This window comes from Artemia franciscana, chromosome 3 (assembly GCF_032884065.1).
Source record: "Artemia franciscana chromosome 3, ASM3288406v1, whole genome shotgun sequence".
In the NCBI taxonomy this organism is placed as follows: domain Eukaryota; kingdom Metazoa; phylum Arthropoda; class Branchiopoda; order Anostraca; family Artemiidae; genus Artemia; species Artemia franciscana.
In genome coordinates this window covers 45,518,366-45,531,101 of record NC_088865.1, presented here as the reverse complement: position 1 = coordinate 45,531,101, position 12,736 = coordinate 45,518,366, and the positions used below count along the sequence as shown (strand labels likewise).

The 12,736-nt window shown below is 33.5% G+C and overlaps 1 long non-coding RNA gene across 1 annotated transcript; it reads left to right on the top strand.

The window, feature by feature from the left end:
• The first annotated feature begins 985 nt into the window (after positions 1-985).
• On the top strand, positions 986-3,396 carry LOC136024652 (uncharacterized). Its single transcript, XR_010616876.1, has 2 exons — positions 986-1,293; positions 3,211-3,396. It is a non-coding gene; the product is annotated as an uncharacterized LOC136024652 (long non-coding RNA).
• Positions 3,397-12,736: the final 9,340 nt, after the last annotated feature.

Sequence of the window (12,736 nt, the reverse complement as noted above, 5' to 3'; positions counted from 1 at the left end):
TTCATTATTTCTGCATATTTGGTAAAACTAATATCTTTTGAGAAAACACTAGCTCGTTTTATTTTATTGTTGAGAAATTACCCAAGTTGATAACCCAAGGAATTACCTAAGAAAATAACCAAACAGATGCCAATTGTCACAAAAACTACCCAAAACCGAACAAAATTAACTGCATGCCTTCATAATTCCCACGTCTTTACGCAAGACAACATCTTTAGAAATTCACCAGCCCACTATATTTTACCGTTTGAAAATTACCCCAGCTGATTACCCAAGGAATAATCCAAAAATTTTTTCAAAAATTACCCAATGGCCCTAAATATTAACTAAGACTAAACAAATAAACCATAAAAATGCAAGATTATCACCTTTTTACCGAAGATAGAATCTTTTGGTAAAGCACTATCCCATTCTATTTTGTTACTGGAAAATTACCAAAGTTTATTGATTATAGCAATGCTATATCTAGTTACTAAACTATTATATTACTACTATAATTAGAATTTTCGTCATTTATTTTGTCCTTCAGTAATCGTGATTACTATTACTGAGGTCAAGTTTCGTAGAATTTCTTCAAAGTTTGGAGTTGCCTATCATGACCAGTAAATTTTGTAAGACACCAATTAGAAGCCTTAACCCAACAGCTTGGATATGAATCTCTTGCTTATTTTGGTCAACAGCCAACTAGATTAAAACTCATGAAACATGCAGAAATGACCCTGCAAGGGGCAGGGACAAATTCAGGAAAATATATAAAATATGATAAATTGTATGATTAACACAAGAAAATTTTGGCAATTGAATCTTTAGAAGTAAGAAGGGTCGAAAGATCTCCATATTTACGAGTTTGAACTTGATATTCCTCAACAACAATTTGTTGGTAGGCCTATGACTATTAAGTACCCTTGATTATTAGAGCATGAGTTTTTGTGTTTTATTTTTATCTTTTTTACGAAGTTTTAATTTTGGGGTTCTCTTTAGGTTTTAAAGCGAGTCGAAGATGTCCAAGTCATGTGCTCTCGAAGACGATCCTCCCTTAAGAAAATAATTTCACGACCTCCTAAACCTATTCAACCTGTAACACCAGAGCCTGCAGTTCCTGTAAATGCTGTCAAACCTCAAGAACTAATACGACCCCGACTGCGAAGTGCATCACGTCAAGAAATGACCAGCTCTGTTGACTCTTTAACAAACACCGATACTGAAGCCTTGAAAGTGAAACGAGGTCATATACTGACAGAACTTCTCGAAACTGAAAGAATTTATGTTTCTGAAATTGGAGTCATCTTGAGGGTAATTTATTATTCAAAATTAGAGTAATGCTTTTTTTACTGAACGCATAGATAGATAGATATTTATTGCAAAAAAATCCACAGGTTGTGGCAACAGACAAAACACTGCTTGTAACAATAGTTCAGCAGCACAAACAAAATAAAATAGAAAACAAAAACTTGCATACATACAACAATATTTTAAGCAATCTTCTTTTCCCTATAAAAACAGTAGCCTTATATATCAAAAAGTAATCTTACACCTGCTTTTTAGACCTATAATAGGAGAAATGATAAGGTGGCTAGGCCGCATTTATGGATAATAATAAACTGTCACAGATTTTGCTCTTTAGTCATCCATTCGGGGCCCAAGGAAAAGTAGATTGTCTCAAAATATAGTGGAATGAGGTTGTAAGAAATTATTGAAAAACAAGCTGGACTGCATGGGAGGTGGTAGAGAATGAAGTTTGGAAAAGATTGGGATGGAAGAGAAGTATATGTGGCTGTGTTTGGTTCAGCCAGATTAATGTTGTGTTAAATTATTAGTAGTATTAGTAGTAGTAATCACAGTATTTTTATTCCTGGAGAGAAAAATACTCATACCGTTTTTAAAAATTAGCTAATGTTGAACGACAAGATCTATACTCAAGCTGGAAATGTGGTTTCTGGTAAAACAAATAACTCCGCCTATATACGGCCTGATTGGTTCTTTGGTAATAATTACTAAGCCATTTAACAACAAAAAAATTTTGAATTGTACTATTTTTTACGCTGTTTTGTTTTCGTTTCAGTCTTAGATCCTACTCAGTCAAGGCAATTTTGAAATACAAATTTAAATCATTATTAGCTAAATTTAATTATAAGCAAATTTAAATTATTCCTTATATGAAAGGGACCGTGCCCTCCTCAACGCCCCGCTCTTTCCACTAAATTTTGACTCTTTCTCAAAACTCTAATTTTTGAAATAAGAAAAAACTACAGCCTAAAGAGCGGGGCGTTGAGGAGGGGACAGTCCCTTTCATATGGAATAACTTCTGTTCGTTTTAAGTTTTAATGTCGCTCCTTGCTTTCAGTAAAAAAAACTTGTTTTTTTTATTTAATAAACTCAGGGAAGTATAATTTCCCTCAAATTCAAAGCTTGGCTGATTTTTCCGTTAAACCAGTCTTAAGACAATGACTTCTTGTAATGCCCTGTTGTCTATATACTCTATAATATCCTTTTAAATGGTCAAAGTAATCATCCAATCTACAGGACTGAAGTTACAAGCATCCTCCAGAGATTCTATCCTATTTGTACAAATGTGGAAGTACATTAACGTTAACGAGGATCCTCTTTGGACTCTAGAATAAAGTGAGTTATGTTAACAACTCTCTAAGTAAGCTATTTTTATCATCGTTTGGGGACACTGGCACAGGATGTATTTGCTTAATGGGATTATGGGTACATAACTAACCAATATCCAACAGTTCATGGTAATGAACTGTAAGTGGGGAACGTCTTGGCCCAATAGTAACCAAAGCTCTTAACAATGAAATTTTGAAAAAAATTCCATCAAAAGAGTTTTTCAAAAGATACATCAAAAGAGTTTTCTAGTTATGCTGATTCTAAATACACAAAATTGATTAAGCTTAATGAATTAAACTTAAAATCCATTAAGCTTAAAACTCGTCAAAAGCAGATTGCCTGAAAAAATTTGAGCGATTTTTGAAAAAGGGAGAGATACCCCCGAAAAACCATGGAATCTTAATGAAAATTGCACCATCAGATTCAGTATACCAGAGAATCTTACTGTAAAGATTTAATGATAGTCATTACTGTTTTCTTTTTTGTTTCTAAATATACCTGTGATTTTCTTCGTTTTCTCGTTTCGTCATACGTAAGCAGTGTGGTCTCCGAAATTAGTTAATAATGTTTGAAAGGTAACTGAATTCTTTTTAGGGATACAAGGACGAACTGATCAGCCTAGAAAATCAGCAAAAAATTCCTCTAACGTTGTTAGGAAAAGAGGAAGTTTTATTCGGGAACTTGGAGCAAATACATGATTTCCATAGCAATATCTTCTTACCCGATTTGGAACATTTCATAGAAGATCCCCAAATGATTAGTCAATGTTTTCTTAGAAGGGTAAGTAGTAAGTTAATGAGGCCGAAATTCTAGGTTCGCTTCACTTGGTAATGTTTACAAAGTTCTGTCAACGAGACAACGCTATAAAGAATGATGGCGTCAATACTGAGATCCCTTAAGAGGGCTGAATAAATATTGGATTATCTTGTCTGAAGCAAATAAGAATAAGGTAGAAATTGGGCTTAACTTTGGAGGCCCCTCCACGGAGAGGAGCTCCGCTGAGATTAATACTCCGTCTAAAACAAACAAATAGTAAGGGAAGCTTAAAAGAGAAAACTCGGGTTGGTCTACGAAAAAAAAAATGTTATTTAGAAGTAGCCAAATGGATGGATAGGCATATCCTTTTTTTTAACTAAATTGGAAATCTAATATCTCACTTGTAAAGTAAATAAAAGTGTCCATAAGTGCAAAAAAATAAGCACAGCAACCAAACACTGAGTACTATATATAACAAAAGAAGCTATGAATTAAACCATATGCATTTCCCTTCATTTATTAATTCCATGAATAAACTAAGAATGAGGCAAAGAAGGCCTTGGATGAAGAGGCCCTCCTGATGTCTTTACTGATAAAGCTTTTAATTGTTTTAAAAAGTAGAATTGTGGCAAAAAGTCAAACTTTAGCGTAAAGAGCGAGGGATTGTGGAGGGGACAACCCATTTCATATACGGAGTAATTTCTGTTCGTTTTAAGTTTTAATGTCGCTCCTTACTTTCAGCTAAAAAAATTAGTTTTTTTTTATTTAATTTCTGGACGTTTTTGAATTAATGCATGTTTGGTTTTGGCTCTCCGCACATAAATTATTAAAATGAAATTTGCATATTAATTCCTTCTTTGGCTAAATGGCTTTCTCTTAGTTTTGATCAGATGATTTTGAGAAATAAGGGGTGAGGAAGGAGGCCTAGTTGCCCTGTAATTTTCGGTTACTTAAAAAGGCAACTAGAACTTTTAATTTTAACGAACGTTTTTATTAGTAAAAAATATGCGTAACTTAAGAATTAACTTACGTAACAAACTTTCATAACCTTATTTTTTTATTATGTATACGAGGGGGTTTGTACCCTCGTTAATACCTCGCTCTTTACACTAAATCGTAAGTTTTGTCCCAATTCTTTAAGAATGACCCCTGAATCAGAAAGACCGTAGAATAAATAGTTGAAATTACTAAAAATACTTTAGCATAAAGAGCAAGGTACTTATCTCCTCCTAAATACCTCGCTCTTTATGCTAAAGTATTTTTAGAACCCCTCATATGCGTAATAATCTCTGTTCGTTTTAAGTTTCAATGCTACTTCTTCCTTTCATTTGAAAAAACGTTTTCATGTTTATTTTTCATTGTTTTCTTATAGTAATGCTAGAGAATCCTGCGCCCTTTTCATTGAATTTTTCTTCCCCCATGACAGATTCCTCCAAGGAAAGATCCTCCAACATAGCCCCCTCTCCTCGGCCCCACCCCCAAATAAAATAAAATCCCCCTGAAAACGTCTGTACACTTCCCAATAACCATTACTATATGTAAACACTGGTCAAAGTTTGTAACTTGCAGCCCCTCCCCCAGGGATTGTGGGGGAGTAAGTCATCCCCAAAGACATAGTTATTATGGTTTTCGACTATGCTGAACAAAATGGCTATCTCAAAATTTTGATCCGTTGACTTTGGGAAAAAAATGAGCGTGGGAGGGGGCCTAGATGCCCTCCAAATTTTTTGGTCACTTAAAAAGGGCACTAGAACTTTTCATTTCCGTTAGAATGAGCCCTCTTGCGACATTGTAGGACCACTTTGTCGATACGATGACCCCTGGGAAAAAAAAAAAAAAAAAAACAAAAAAACAAACAAATAAACACGCACCCGTGATTTGTCTTCTGGCAAAAAATACAAAATTCCACATTTTTGTAGATAGGAGCTTGAAACTTCTACAGTAGGGTTCTCTGATACGCTGAATCTGATGGTGTCATTTTCGTTAAGATCCTACGACTTTTAGGGGGTGTTTCCCCCTATTTTCATAAATAAGGCAAATTTTCTCAGGCTCGTAACTTTTGATGGGTAGGACTAAACTTGATGAAACTTATATATTTAAAATCAGCATTAAAATGCGATTCTTTTGATGTAGCTATTGATATCAAAATTCAATTCTTTAGAGTTTTGGTTACTATTGAGCCGGGTCGCTCCTTACTACAGTTCGTTACCACGAACTGTTTGAAAAACCAGAAATTCCACATTTTTGTAGATAGAGACTTGAAACTTCTAGAATACGGTTCTCTGATACGCTGAATCTGATGGTGTGATTTTCGTTAAGATCGTATGACGTTTAGGGGGTGTTTTCCCCCTATTTTCATAAATGAGGCAAATTTTCTCAGGCTCGTAACTTTTGATGGGTAAAACTAATCTTGATGAAACTTATATATTTAAAATCAGCATAAAAATGCAATTCTTTTGAAGTTACTATTGGTATCAAAATTCTATTTTTTAGAGTTTCTTTTGCTACTGAGCCGGGTCACTCCTTACTACAGTTCGTTACCACGAACTGTTTGATTTTACCATCCATAAGTGCCATAAAGTACTAAAAACAGCACTTTTGGTGCCATTTCCCAATTTGAAGAGTTTAGAAATAGAAAATGGTCCCTTTGCAAAAATTATGGTCAAAAGCCCTTAAAAACTGGAGGATTTTAAGAGCCCCCCAGGTATATGCCCCTCCCAGACCCTCTTCACAGGTTTCATAAATCGTCTATTCATCTTAAAAGTTAAAGATCATTGCGAAAACAAATTACTAACCAAACACTTTTCAACAAAAAACCTTTTTTTTTTAAGAATTGCAACTGAAACACAGGAGCCGTTTAATTAGAATAAGGAGCTTTTTTTAAAGTGCTGACACCCTTAGCGTAAAGAGTAAGGTATTTAGGAGGGGGCAACCCTTTATTTACGGAATAATTTCTGTTCGTTTTGAGTTTTAATGTTGCTCCTTGCTTTAAGTGAAAAAGATTTCGTTTTTTCATTTAATCTTACCAAATACTAAAGATATTTTCGTCTGAAAGATGACCAAAAAGTGAAAAATTATAAACATAGTTTTTAAACTACCTTACAGAAAGGACTAAAAAGTAGATTATTTTCTTTTTCTCGAGAATCTGTAAATGTAAGTGAAAACGAGGAACATAATATGGGTTGGATAATATTTTTTTATATATTTTTTAAGATTGTAATTTTTCATATTTGGATAATAATATATTTTTTTCATAATATTTTTTTTAACTCGTTTCCTTTTACTAGCCAGCTGTTAATTTATGCATTTACAAAATTTTACCATATCTGTTATAAAATCAATCCGTTTTGCGTCCCTTCTTTTCTCTTATGTTATGGCTGACCTAGGGCATAAAAATAAAGATACTGATTCTGTATTTCATTTGACGTTTTTTTGGTTGTATCTTGTGTCCGTTTACGTGATACTCACCAAAAGTTTCGTCAGAGTCGTAGCCAGAATGACTTGTGTTTATGGTAACCGAAATTTGGTTTAAAACAAAATTGTGTTAACAATAAACATGTCAAAAGAATATCCTTTTTAGCGCGATTACAAATAAATAAAATTAATAAATTTTTCAAAATTAGCCACGAAAAGTAACGAGCGAGAGAAAAATTAGGCAAGAAAAAGGAATTAAAAATGCCTAGTAAAGGAAGAGCGGAAGAAAGCCTGTAGTAACTAAAAGTTGAAAAACGTTAAAATGGTCTTTTTATTTCTTCTTTTCTCCACGCCTAGTGGAATTACTAGAACATCATACAGAAATCTTTAAGAGCTCATTCAAAACTTATTTCTCATATATACGAGGCTTATATAAATTTTGCCATCTTCAAGTGTCATACGGGAAGAAAAAGGCACTTTTTATGCCATATCTTAAGGGGTGGGGCTAGCGGGCTACCAGAACGTCTTGGATAGATTTTTGACCGATAATATAAAAATATTGTTCATATCTACGTTCTTTCTATAAATTCTACCATCTAAAAATTTCAAATGGGACTAAAAACAGCAATTTTAGTGCCATGTCTCAGGTTGAAAAGCTGGGGCTAGTGGGCTACCAAAACTTTTTAGAGTGATGTTTAATGGCTCTCTTGAAAACTTTTGTCAATATCTACATGCTTCTTATCAATTTTACTATTCTTAAGTGAGATATAATACTGAAAGTAACAACTTTTGGTACCACTTCTTAAGTGGAAAATCTTGGAAAAATAAAACGGTATCATTGTAAAAATTATGGTCCAAAATCCTTAAATGGTGGTGTGCAAGAAACTTTATATATGATCCTCCTCCAGGCCTCCTTAATAAGCTACGTAGTTAAATTCATACAAACACCAATATATTTAATTACATTATTAGAGGTTTGGCTCAATTAGTACATTGCTGGACTTCAACTTAGATTATCATGCGATTCCAGCTTGGATTTTTTTTTTTTTAATCATGGTTTGTCCCTTCGCATGATTAAATGAAAAAATAAACAAATTTTTTAACTGCAAGTAAGGAGCGACATTAAAACTTATTAATTCCATTATTAATAACAGAAATAATGCAGAAATAATTCCATGTATGAAAGGGGTTGTTTTCTACTCAATGCCTTGCTCTTTACGCTAAAGCTTGACTCTTTCTCACAACTCTACTTAAAAAAAAACAACAACTGAATATTAAAAAAAAAATAAGATGAATGGAGCAAGAAATCAAATGACTTAACGAGTATTCTACAAGCGTATGATTGTAAGAGAAAGGTATATCTAGTAGAAAGTGTAACTATTTTTCATTACAATATTAATACTTTCTGATAATGTACATGACATTATTTCAATATGAAATACCTATTCACACTAATATATTATATTTTTCTCTATCAAACAGTTCGTGGTAACGAAGTGTAGTAAGGAGCAACCTGGCTCAATAGTAACCGAAACTCTAAAAACAAAGTTTTGATACCAATAGTTACATGAAAAGAATTGCATTTTAATGCTGATTTTAAATATATAAGTTTCATGAAGTTTAGTCATACCCAACAAAAGTTAAGAGCCTGAGAAAATTTTTTCTTATTTTAGAAAATAGGGATAAAAATCCCCTAAAAGTCGTAGAATACTGACGAAAATCACACCATCGAATTAAGCGTATCAGAGAACCCTATTGTAAAAGTTTCAAGCTTATCAGCATAAATGTGGAACTTTTTATTTTTTTTGTCAGAAAACAGATCACAGATGTTTATTTGCTTTTTCTGTTTGTTTTTTTTTGTTTTCTTTCCAGAGGTGATCGTATCGACCCAGTTGTCCTAGAATATCCCAAGAGGGTCCATTTTGACGGAAATTGAAAGCTCTAATGCCGTTTTTAAGTGATTAAAAATCGGAGGGCACCTAGGCCCTCTCCCACGCACACTTTCTCCCAAAAGGCAGTGAATCAAAACTTTGAGATAACCATTCTGTTAAAAAAAAAAAAAACAATGAGAAAATAAATATTTTTTTTCAATTGGAAGTAATGAGTAGCATTAAAACTTACAACGAACATAAAATATTACGTAATAGCAAATCATCTTGCAAACGATGATCAAAATAGGACTTTTAACATTATAAAAAGTATGTAGATATAGTTGTATATCCGGACTGCAGTGGTAGCTTGCATTCTGGTAAGAGACATCACATCTAATACTAAGAAATACAATAGCCCATATTTCCTAAGAATAGCGTCAGATCAAAATAAGAAGTATTACATTAGAACCGCCTGGTTAGATGGGTTGCTATTTGCATGTTGGAGAAACTTTTTGAACAATTTTTAATCATGACACAAATACTATTTTTTAATTTGATTTTATAGCTTCTAAAGTTGATGTGAGAAATAAAATTTAATGCCATTCCCAAAGGATTTCATCTATGCTCTCTGACAACCTGGATATATTTATGCACTTTTTATTTACCTGAATCGTAAGAACGTGCGATCGTCTAACCTTTCCAGGGGACACATTGAGAACAGAAGTAGTAATAGTAGTATTCCCAAAAGTTTCAACTTAATAACCCCAGTCGTTTTTATATATGGGTGAGGTGTCTATTGGCAACCATTTAACAAAATGTGTTTTGATCTACTTTTAGAATAATATTTGGTTTTAAAGTATAATGGGCCAATTGCATAGTTGTGAGGGCTGACATCCCTAAAGATATAGTTGCTGGACCGTTTTACTGTGCTGGACAAAATGGTTGTCTTTTTTTTTTTGACTGGATGCGCTTGGAAAATGATTGGGTTTGAGAGAAGGGCTTCTTGCCTTCAATCTGTTGTTACTCTTAAAGGGGCATCAGACATTCGCGCTGTAATTGGAGTACAAGGGGGAAAACTTCTCCCTTGATAAATCTAGTAAGAACATTTACAAAAAGTAAAACAAAGTGAAAATTTTTTAATATGTTTTGTTTTCAGTAAAATGCAAACTGTGTTCTGGTCTTGAGAATGCATGGGGGTTGTCAGCCCTACTCATTTGAATTTTTGCTCGTTTTGAGTCTGAATTGGTTATTTATTGTATGATTTAAGTAAACAAAATACGTTTAAAGGATTTTCACTTTTTAACTTCAATAACAGAAATATTATTAAAACTTTAAGGAATATATATCAGTATATGTATACTAAACTGACAATCCATAGCCATTTTTTCAGTTAGGTGCAAATAAGGGTCTCGTCTTGAGAGGGTATGGGGGTTGTCAAAGACATAATTACTAGACCTTTCAACAACACTGGACAAAATGGGTATCCCAAAATTTGATTAGTTTGGGAATTGATGGCTACTGAAACCTTAAACTATGCCGAACCAGATGACTGTGTCAAAAATATGATTGGATGTATTTGGTGGGGGGTAGGTACAAGGAGGAGGACTGTTGGCCCTCCAGTCCTTTCTAACTGTTGAAAATGGCACTAAAACTTTTAATTTCGAATAGGTTGAATCTTTTCCAAAGTTTCTGCAACCGCTACTTCTTTATGAAATGTCTTGATAAAAAAAAAAAAAAAAAAAAAAAAAAAAAAAAAAAAAAAAAAAAAAAAAAAAAAAAAAAAAATTGTGTCTACTTCGGTTTCACTTGGTCATCAATATTGCGCTACATATGATAAAGCCCGCGCACAAGCAATTGACAAAACAAATTATCTATGACCTTCCTTCTGGGTTTCTTGGCGCAGTGCCATTATCAGGAGGCATGTTTATCGAACTTCTTGACTGTTTCAAACAATGTGGCTACCCCACAATTTTTGGAAAATGTCTTTAGAGATTCTGCAGCGGGGGAATAATAAAAGAACGGGGGAGGAGACTGGCTGCTTTTCAACCACTTTAAACTTTTTGAAATGAGAATTGAATTTTCACTGTCTAATTGCATTAATACCCTCCAAGGTCTCTGCAACTATTCCTTCGATACAAAGTGTCTCAGGAGAAAATAATATACGTTTAAGACAACAAAGATTACAATGGTTGCAGCGTAAGCTGCAACCTACTAAAGGATGAACCTCAGTCTATAGTAACCAAAATTAAAAAAAAAAAAACGTTTTAAGAAAGTCTAGCTAGTGAGAAAAATTAACGTTTGTTGCTGATTCATTATTGGTAATATTCTGGTTAATATTTCTACTATGTGGGAAAAAAAATTAATCTTTCTACCCCTGGGAAAAAAAAAACAAAAACAACAACAACAAAAAAAAACAAATAAACACGCATCTGTGATCTGTCTTCTGGCAAAAAATGCGAAATTCTACATTTTTGTAGATAGGAGCTTGAAACTTCTATAATAGGATTCTCTGATACGCTGAATCTGATGGTGTGATTTTCCTTAAGATTATATGACTTTTAGGGGGTGTTTCCCCCTATTTTCTAAAATGAGGCAAATTTTCTCAGGCTCGTAACTTTTGATGGGTATAACTGATCCAGATGAAACTTATATATTTAAAATCAGCATTAAAATGCAATTCTTTTGATGTAACTATTGGTATCAAAATTCCATTTTTTAGAGTTTCGGTTACTATTGAGCCGGGTCGCTCCTTACTACAGTTTGTTACCACGAACTGTTTGATCACTAAGTGATTTCCTCAACAAAAAGCTTACTGAACAGTTGCGAAACTACCCTACTTGACTGTGGCGTTTTGGATTTATAATCGTCTTGTAATCACATGGAGAAGTCAAATTTCCCTACCATAAAATCAATTGGGAACAAATAAAAGCTAGACCTAACAGCAGATTTAAGCTTGGAACAAAAACATATTTCACAGAGGTTCCATAGCATTCATTGAGTAATGTCTTTTAAAGTAGCTATTAGGGTACCCTCCCGCTCTTCAGAATATTGGTGTCTTTTTTCTCAGACTTGTCTCAACCCAACAGCTGCCATTTTTTCTTCTTAGAATACAAAACTTCTTTGAATGAAAATCAATAGCAGGCTTGACTTCAAGCCTATTGAAAGGAAATATTCTAAAAAAAAATTAGTTGGTGGGAAAAAATCATAGCTGTACTTGATAAGCGAATGGTAGGTATTTTCTCAATAGGTCTTTAGAGTATAATGTTATTTCGAAAAGCAATTTACGGGACTGCAGAAAAATAGCCTAAAACCTTTAAAATGTTACCTCCCCTTCCTTCACTATAACAGGATTTCTTATGCAAAAGTGGAGTTTTTCTGAAAAAACTACATTTCATTTAAATATTTTGTTTAGCTAATTACAGATATATAAATCTCCTTCCAAGTAAATCCTCCTTCAAGTAGTAATACAACTTTTATTTTCTTACCTGTGCAAAAAAAGTCATTTTCCTTATTTTCCAGCCAAAGGACTGTTTCCTTAATAGGGTTTTTCGCCCTGAGGACCTTAATGGTGTAGTTTTGTGTCAATCCAACGCAGTTTGTTTAAGGATTTCTGGCCATTTATCGAAATTTCCACAAGTTTCTTTTAAAAATAACACATAGTAGAAAGGTTAACCAGGATATTACCATTGATGAATCAGCTACAAACGTCAATTTTTCTCACTAGCTAGACTTTCTTAAAACGTGTTTTTTAAATTTTGGTTACTATAGACTGAGGTTCATCCTTTAGTAGGTTGCAGCTTACGCTGTAACCATTGTAAAAGTTTACAATGGTTGCATTGTAAACTTTTTTGTCTTAAACGTATATTATTTTCTCCTGAGACACTTTGTATCGAAGGGATAGTTGCAGAGACCTTGGAGGGTGTTCATGTAATTAGACAGTGAAAATTATTAAAAACAAAGTGAATTTTTTTTAATATGTTGTGTTTTCAGTAAAGTTCAAACTGTGTTCTGGTCTTGAGAAAGGTGTTCTTCGATACAATACACTTTGTATCGAAAGGATAGTTGCAGAGACCTTGGAG